We start from the raw sequence: 8,280 nt of genomic DNA, 5'->3' as shown, positions 1-8,280 counted from the left end.
TGTATGAGTGACGGTGTTGTTGATGTATGAGTGACGGTGTTGATATTGTAGTGTTGTGGATGTTTTAGTGTTGAAGATGTTTGAGTGACGGTGTTGATGTTGTGGATGTTTGAGTGACGGTGTTGTGGATGTATGAGTGACGGTGTTGTGGATGTATGAGTGACGGTGTTGTTGATGTATGAGTGACATTGTGGTGTTGTTGATGTATGAGTGACATTGTGGTGTTGTTGATGTTTTAGTGACATTGTAGTGTTGTTGATGTATGAGTGACTGTGTTGTTGATGTATGAGTGACTGTGTTAATATTGTAGTGTTGTGGATGTTTTAGTGTTGTGGATGTTTTAGTGTTGTTGATGTATGACTGATGGTGTTGATATTGTAGTGTTGTGGCTGTGTTAGTGTTGTGGATGTATGAGTGACGGTGTTGTTGATATTGTGGTGTTGTGGATGTATGAGTGACGGTGTTGTGGATGTATGAGTGACGGTGTTGTGTTGTTGATATTGTAGTGTTGTGGATGTATGAGTGACGGTGTTGTTGATGTATGAGTGACGGTGTTGTTGATGTATGAGTGACGGTGTTGTTGATGTATGAGTGACGGTGTTGATATTGTAGTGTTGTGGATGTTTTAGTGTTGAAGATGTTTGAGTGACGGTGTTGATATTGTGGTGTTGTGGATGTTTGAGTGACGGTGTTGTGGATGTATGAGTGACGGTGTTGTGGATGTATGAGTGACGGTGTGTTGTGGATGTTTGAGTGACGGTGTTGTGGATGTATGAGTGACATTGTGGTGTTGTTGATGTTTTAGTGACATTGTAGTGTTGTTGATGTATGAGTGACTGTGTTGTTGATGTATGAGTGACTGTGTTAATATTGTAGTGTTGTGGATGTTTTAGTGTTGTGGATGTTTTAGTGTTGTGGATGTATGACTGATGGTGTTGATATTGTAGTGTTGTGGCTGTGTTAGTGTTGTGGATGTATGAGTGACGGTGTTGTTGATATTGTGGTGTTTTGGATGTATGAGTGACGGTGTTGTGGATGTATGAGTGACGGTGTTGTGTTGTTGATATTGTAGTGTTGTGGATGTATGAGTGTCGGTGTTGTTGATGTATGAGTGTCGGTGTTGTTGATGTATGAGTGACGGTGTTGTTGATGTATGAGTGACGGTGTTGTTGATGTATGAGTGACGGTGTTGATATTGTAGTGTTGTGGATGTTTTAGTGTTGAAGATGTTTGAGTGACGGTGTTGATGTTGTGGATGTTTGAGTGACGGTGTTGTGGATGTATGAGTGACGGTGTTGTGGATATTGTAGTGTTGTGGATGTTTGAATGACGGTGTTGTTGATATTGTAGCGTTGTGGATGTGTTAGTGTTGTGGATGTATGAGTGACGGTGTTGTGGATGTATGAGTGACGGTGTTGTGTTGTTGATATTGTAGTGTTGTGGATGTATGAGTGACGGTGTTGTGGATGTTTGAGTGACGTTGATATTGTAGAGTTGTGGATGTTTTAGTGTTGTTGATGTTTGAGTGACGGTGTTGATATTGTCGTGCTGTGGATGTTTGAGTGACGGTGTTGTGGATGTATGAGTGACGGTGTTGTTGATATTGTAGTGTTGTGGATGTTTGAATGACGGTGTTGTTGATATTGTGGTGTTGTGGATGTTTGAGTGACGGTGTTGTTGATATTGTGGTGTTGTGGATGTATGAGTGACGGTGTTGTTGATATTGTGGTGTTGTGGATGTATGAGTGACTGTGTTGTGGATGTATGAGTGACTGTGTTGTGGATGTATGAGTGACTGTGTTGTGGATGTATGAGTGACGGTGTTGTGGATGTATGAGTGACGGTGTTGTGGATGTATGAGTGACGGTGTTGTGGATGTATGAGTGACGGTGTTGATGTTGTAGTGTTGTGGATGTATGAGTGATGGTGTTGTGGATGTTTTAGTGACGTTGATATTGTAGAGTTGTGGATGTTTGAGTGACGGTGTTGTGGATGTTTGAGTGACGGTGTTGTTGATGTTTTAGTGACGTTGTTGATATTGTAGTGTTGTGGATGTTTGAGTGACGGTGTTGTTGATGTTTGAGTGACGGTGTTGATATTGTAGTGTTGTGGATGTATGAGTGATGGTGTTGTGGATGTTTTAGTGACGTTGATATTGTAGAGTTGTGGATGTTTTAGTGTTGTGGATGTTTCAGTGACGGTGTTGTGGATGTTTGAGTGACGTTGTTGATATTGTAGAGTTGTGGATGTTTTAGTGATGTTGATATTGTAGAGTTGTGGATGTTTGAGTGACGGTGTTGTTGATGTTTTAGTGACGTTGTTGATATTGTAGTGCTGTGGATGTTTGAGTGACGGTGTTGTTGATGTTTGAGTGACGGTGTTGATGATGTTTGAGTGACGGTGTTGATGATGTTTGAGTGACGGTGTTGTGTTGTTGATATTGTAGTGCTGTGGATGTTTGAGTGACTGTGTTGTTGATGTATGAGTGATGGTGTTAATGATGTTTTAGTGACGTTGTTGATATTGTAGAGTTGTGGATGTTTTAGTGTTGTGGATGTTTTAGTGTTGTGGATGTTTTAGTGTTGTGGATGTTTTAGTGTTGTGGATGTTTTAGTGCTGTGGATGTTTGAGTGACTGTGTTGTTGATGTATGAGTGACGGTGTTGATGATGTTTGAGTAACGGTGTTGATATTGTAGTGCTGTGGATGTATGAGTGACAGTGTTGTGGATGTATGAGTGACGGTGTTGTGGATGTATGAGTGACGGTGTTGTGGATGTATGAGTGACGGTGTTGTGGATGTATGAGTGACGGTGTTGTGGATGTATGAGTGACGGTGTTGTGGATGTTTGAGTGACGGTGTTGTGGATGTTTGAGTGACGGTGTTGTGGATGTTTGAGTGACGGTGTTGATGATGTATGAGTGACGGTGTTGATGATGTTTGAGTGACGGTGTTGATGATGTTTGAGTGACGGTGTTGATGATGTTTGAGTGACGGTGTTGATGATTGAGTGACGGTGTTGTGTTGTTGATATTGTAGTGCTGTGGATGTTTTAGTGTTGTGGATGTTTGAGTTACGGTGTTGATATTGTGGTGTTGTGGATGTTTGAGTGACGGTGTTGTGGATGTATGAGTGACGGTGTTGTGGATGTATGAGTGACGGTGTTGTGGATGTATGAGTGACGGTGTTGTGGATGTATGAGTGACGGTGTTGTGGATGTATGAGTGACGTTGTTGATATTGTAGAGTTGTGGATGTTTTAGTGTTGTGGATGTTTGAGTGACGGTGTTGTGGATGTATGAGTGACGGTGTTGTTGATGTTTTAGTGACGTTGTTGATATTGTAGAGTTGTGGATGTTTTAGTGTTGTTGATGTTTGAGTGACGGTGTTGATATTGTAGTGCTGTGGAAGTTTGAGTTACGGTGTTGTTGATGTATGAGTGACGGTGTTGATGATGTATGAGTGACGGTGTTGATGATGTTTGAGTGACGGTGTTGATGATGTTTGAGTGACGGTGTTGATGATGTTTGAGTGACGGTGTTGTGTTGTTGATATTGTAGTGCTGTGGATGTTTGAGTGACGGTGTTGTTGATGTATGAGTGACGGTGTTGATGATGTTTGAGTAACGGTGTTGATATTGTAGTGCTGTGGATGTTTGAGTTACGGTATTGTTGATGTATGAGTGACGGTGTTGATGATGTCTGAGTGACGGTGTTGATAATGTTTGAGTAACGGTGTTGATATTGTAGTGCTGTGGATGTTTGAGTGACGGTGTTGTGGATGTATGAGTGACGGTGTTGTGGATGTATGAGTGACGGTGTTGTGGATGTATGAGTGACGGTGTTGTGGATGTATGAGTGACGTTGTTGATATTGTAGAGTTGTGGATGTTTTAGTGTTGTGGATGTTTGAGTTACGGTGTTGTGGATGTATGAGTGACGGTGTTGTTGATGTTTTAGTGACGTTGTTGATATTGTAGAGTTGTGGATGTTTTAGTGTTGTTGATGTTTGAGTGACGGTGTTGATATTGTAGTGCTGTGGATGTTTGAGTTACGGTGTTGTTGATGTATGAGTGACGGTGTTGTTGATGTATGAGTGACGGTGTTGTTGATGTATGAGTGACGGTGTTGATGATGTTTGATTGACGGTGTTGATGATGTTTGAGTGACGGTGTTGTGTTGTTGATATTGTAGTGCTGTGGATGTTTGAGTGACGGTGTTGTTGATGTATGAGTGACGGTGTTGATGATGTTTGAGTAACGGTGTTGATATTGTAGTGCTGTGGATGTTTGAGTTACGGTATTGTTGATGTATGAGTGACGGTGTTGATGATGTCTGAGTGACGGTGTTGATAATGTTTGAGTAACGGTGTTGATATTGTAGTGCTGTGGATGTTTGAGTGACGGTGTTGTGGATGTATGAGTGACGGTGTTGTGGATGTATGAGTGACGGTGTTGTGGATGTATGAGTGACGGTGTTGTGGATGTATGAGTGACGGTGTTGTGGATGTATGAGTGACGGTGTTGATATTGTGGTGTTGTGGATGTTTGAGTGACGGTGTTGTGGATGTATGAGTGACGGTGTTGTTGATATTGTGGTGTTGTGGATGTTTGAGTGACGGTGTTGTGGATGTATGAGTGACGGTGTTGTTGATATTGTAGTGTTGTGGCTGTGTTAGTGTTGTGGATGTTTGAGTGACGGTGTTGTTGATATTGTGGTGTTGTGGATGTGTGAGTGTCGGTGTTGTTGATGTATGAGTGACGGTGTTGATATTGTAGTGTTGTGGATGTATGAGTGATGGTGTTGTGGATGTTTTAGTGACGTTGATATTGTAGAGTTGTGGATGTTTGAGTGACGGTGTTGTGGATGTTTGAGTGACGGTGTTGTGGATGTTTGAGTGACGGTGTTGTGGATGTTTGAGTGACGGTGTTGTGGATGTTTGAGTGACGGTGTTGTTGATGTTTTAGTGACGTTGATATTGTAGAGTTGTGGATGTTTGAGTGACGGTGTTGTTGATGTTTTAGTGACGTTGTTGATATTGTAGTGTTGTGGATGTTTGAGTGACGGTGTTGTTGATGTTTGAGTGACGGTGTTGATATTGTAGTGCTGTGGATGTATGAGTGACGGTGTTGTTGATGTATGAGTGACGGTGTTGTTGATGTATGAGTGACGTTGTTGATATTGTAGTGTTGTGGATGTATGAGTGACGGTGTTGTTGATGTTTGAGTGACGGTGTTGTTGATGTATGAGTGACGTTGTTGATATTGTAGTGCTGTGGATGTATGAGTGACGGTGTTGTTGATGTATGAGTGACGGTGTTGATGATGTTTGAGTGACGGTGTTGATGATGTTTGAGTGACGGTGTTGATGATGTTTGAGTGACGGTGTTGTGTTGTTGATATTGTAGTGCTGTGGATGTTTGAGTGACTGTGTTGTTGATGTTTGAGTGACTGTGTTGTTGATGTATGAGTGATGGTGTTGATGATGTTTGAGTGACGGTGTTGATGATGTTTGAGTGACGGTGTTAATGATGTTTGAGTGACTGTGTTGTTGATGTATGAGTGATGGTGTTGATGATGTTTGAGTGACGGTGTTGATGATGTTTGAGTGACGGTGTTGATGATGTTTGAGTGACGGTGTTAATGATGTTTGAGTGACGGTGTTGATATTGTAGTGCTGTGGAAGTTTGAGTTACGGTGTTGTTGATGTATGAGTGACGGTGTTGATGATGTATGAGTGACGGTGTTGATGATGTTTGAGTGACGGTGTTGATGATGTTTGAGTGACGGTGTTGATGATGTTTGAGTGACGGTGTTGTGTTGTTGATATTGTAGTGCTGTGGATGTTTGAGTGACTGTGTTGTTGATGTTTGAGTGACTGTGTTGTTGATGTATGAGTGATGGTGTTGATGATGTTTGAGTGACGGTGTTGATGATGTTTGAGTGACGGTGTTAATGATGTTTGAGTGACTGTGTTGTTGATGTATGAGTGATGGTGTTGATGATGTTTGAGTGACGGTGTTGATGATGTTTGAGTGACGGTGTTGATGATGTTTGAGTGACGGTGTTAATGATGTTTGAGTGACGGTGTTGATATTGTAGTGCTGTGGAAGTTTGAGTTACGGTGTTGTTGATGTATGAGTGACGGTGTTGATGATGTATGAGTGACGGTGTTGATGATGTTTGAGTGACGGTGTTGATGATGTTTGAGTGACGGTGTTGATGATGTTTGAGTGACGGTGTTGTGTTGTTGATATTGTAGTGCTGTGGATGTTTGAGTGACGGTGTTGTTGATGTATGAGTGATGGTGTTGTTGATGTATGAGTGACGGTGTTGTGGATGTTTTAGTGACGTTGTTGATATTGTAGAGTTGTGGATGTTTTAGTGTTGTGGATGTTTGAGTGACGGTGTTGTGGATGTATGAGTGACGGTGTTGTTGATGTTTTAGTGACGTTGTTGATATTGTAGAGTTGTGGATGTTTTAGTGTTGTTGATGTTTGAGTGACGGTGTTGATATTGTAGTGCTGTGGATGTTTGAGTGACGGTGTTGATGATGTATGAGTGACGGTGTTGATGATGTATGAGTGACGGTGTTGATGATGTTTGAGTGACGGTGTTGATGATGTTTGAGTGACGGTGTTGATGTTTGAGTGACGGTGTTGATGATGTTTGAGTGACGCTGTTGGGTTGTTGATATTGTAGTGCTGTGGATGTTTGAGTGACGGTGTTGTTGATGTATGAGTGACGGTGTTGATGATGTTTGAGTGACGGTGTTGATATTGTAGTGCTGTGGATGTTTGAGTTACGGTATTGTTGATGTATGAGTGACGGTGTTGATGATGTATGAGTGACGGTGTTGATGATGTTTGTGTAACGGTGTTGATATTGTAGTGCTGTGGATGTTTGAGTTACGGTATTGTTGATGTATGAGTGACGGTGTTGATGATGTATGAGTGACGGTGTTGATGATGTATGAGTGACGGTGTTGATGATGTATGAGTGACGGTGTTGATGATGTATGAGTGACGGTGTTGATGATGTATGAGTGACGGTGTTGATGATGTATGAGTGACGGTGTTGATATTGTAGTGCTGTGGATGTTTGAGTTACGGTATTGTTGATGTATGAGTGACAGTGTTGTGGATGTTTGAGTGACGTTGATATTGTAGTGTTGTGGATGTTTTAGTGTTGTGGATGTTTTAGTGTTGTGGATGTTGATGATGTTTGAGTGACGGTGTTGTGTTGATATTGTAGTGCTGTGGATGTATGAGTGACGGTGTTGTTGATGTATGAGTGACGGTGTTGTTGATGTATGAGTGACGGTGTTGTTGATGTATGAGTGACGGTGTTGATGATGTTTGAGTGACGGTGTTGATATTGTAGTGCTGTGGATGTTTGTGTGACGGTGTTGTGGATGTTTGTGTGACGGTGTTGTGTATGTTTGTGTGACGGTGTTGTGGATGTTTGAGTTACGGTATTGTTGATGTATGAGTGACATTTTTGTGGATGTTTGAGTGACGTTGATATTGTAGTGTTGTGGATGTTTTAGTGTTGTGGATGTTTTAGTGTTGTGGATGTTGATGATGTTTGAGTGACGGTGTTGTGTTGATATTGTAGTGCTGTGGATGTATGAGTGACGGTGTTGTTGATGTATGAGTGACGGTGTTGTTGATGTATGAGTGACGGTGTTGTTGATGTATGAGTGACGGTGTTGATGATGTTTGAGTGACGGTGTTGATATTGTAGTGCTGTGGATGTTTGTGTGACGGTGTTGTGGATGTTTGTGTGACGGTGTTGTGTATGTTTGTGTGACGGTGTTGTGGATGTTTGAGTTACGGTATTGTTGATGTATGAGTGACATTTTTGTGGATGTTTGAGTGACGTTGATATTGTAGTGTTGTGGATGTTTTAGTGTTGTGGATGTTTTAGTGTTGTGGATGTTGATGATGTTTGAGTGACGGTGTTGTGTTGATATTGTAGTGCTGTGGATGTATGAGTGACGGTGTTGTTGATGTATGAGTGACGGTGTTGTTGATGTATGAGTGACGGTGTTGTTGATGTATGAGTGACGGTGTTGATGATGTTTGAGTGACGGTGTTGATATTGTAGTGCTGTGGATGTTTGTGTGACGGTGTTGTGGATGTTTGTGTGACGGTGTTGTGGATGTTTGAGTGACGGTGTTGTGGATGTTTGTGTGACGGTGTTGTGGATGTTTGTGTGACGGTGTTGTGGATGTTTGAGTGACGGTGTTGTGGATGTTTGTGTGACGGTGTTGTGGATGTTTG

The 8,280-nt window shown here is 41.8% G+C and overlaps 1 protein-coding gene across 1 annotated transcript in view; it reads left to right on the top strand.

Annotated features, from left to right (window-relative positions):
• The window catches only part of acvr2aa (activin A receptor type 2Aa), a 39,156-nt gene that overhangs the window by 26,409 nt on the left and 4,467 nt on the right, over window positions 1–8,280 (top strand). The window lies entirely within an intron of this gene.

This window comes from Micropterus dolomieu, linkage group LG07 (genome assembly GCF_021292245.1).
Source record: "Micropterus dolomieu isolate WLL.071019.BEF.003 ecotype Adirondacks linkage group LG07, ASM2129224v1, whole genome shotgun sequence".
In the NCBI taxonomy this organism is placed as follows: Eukaryota; Metazoa; Chordata; class Actinopteri; order Centrarchiformes; family Centrarchidae; genus Micropterus; species Micropterus dolomieu.
This window is presented reverse-complemented; position numbering and strand designations above follow the sequence as displayed.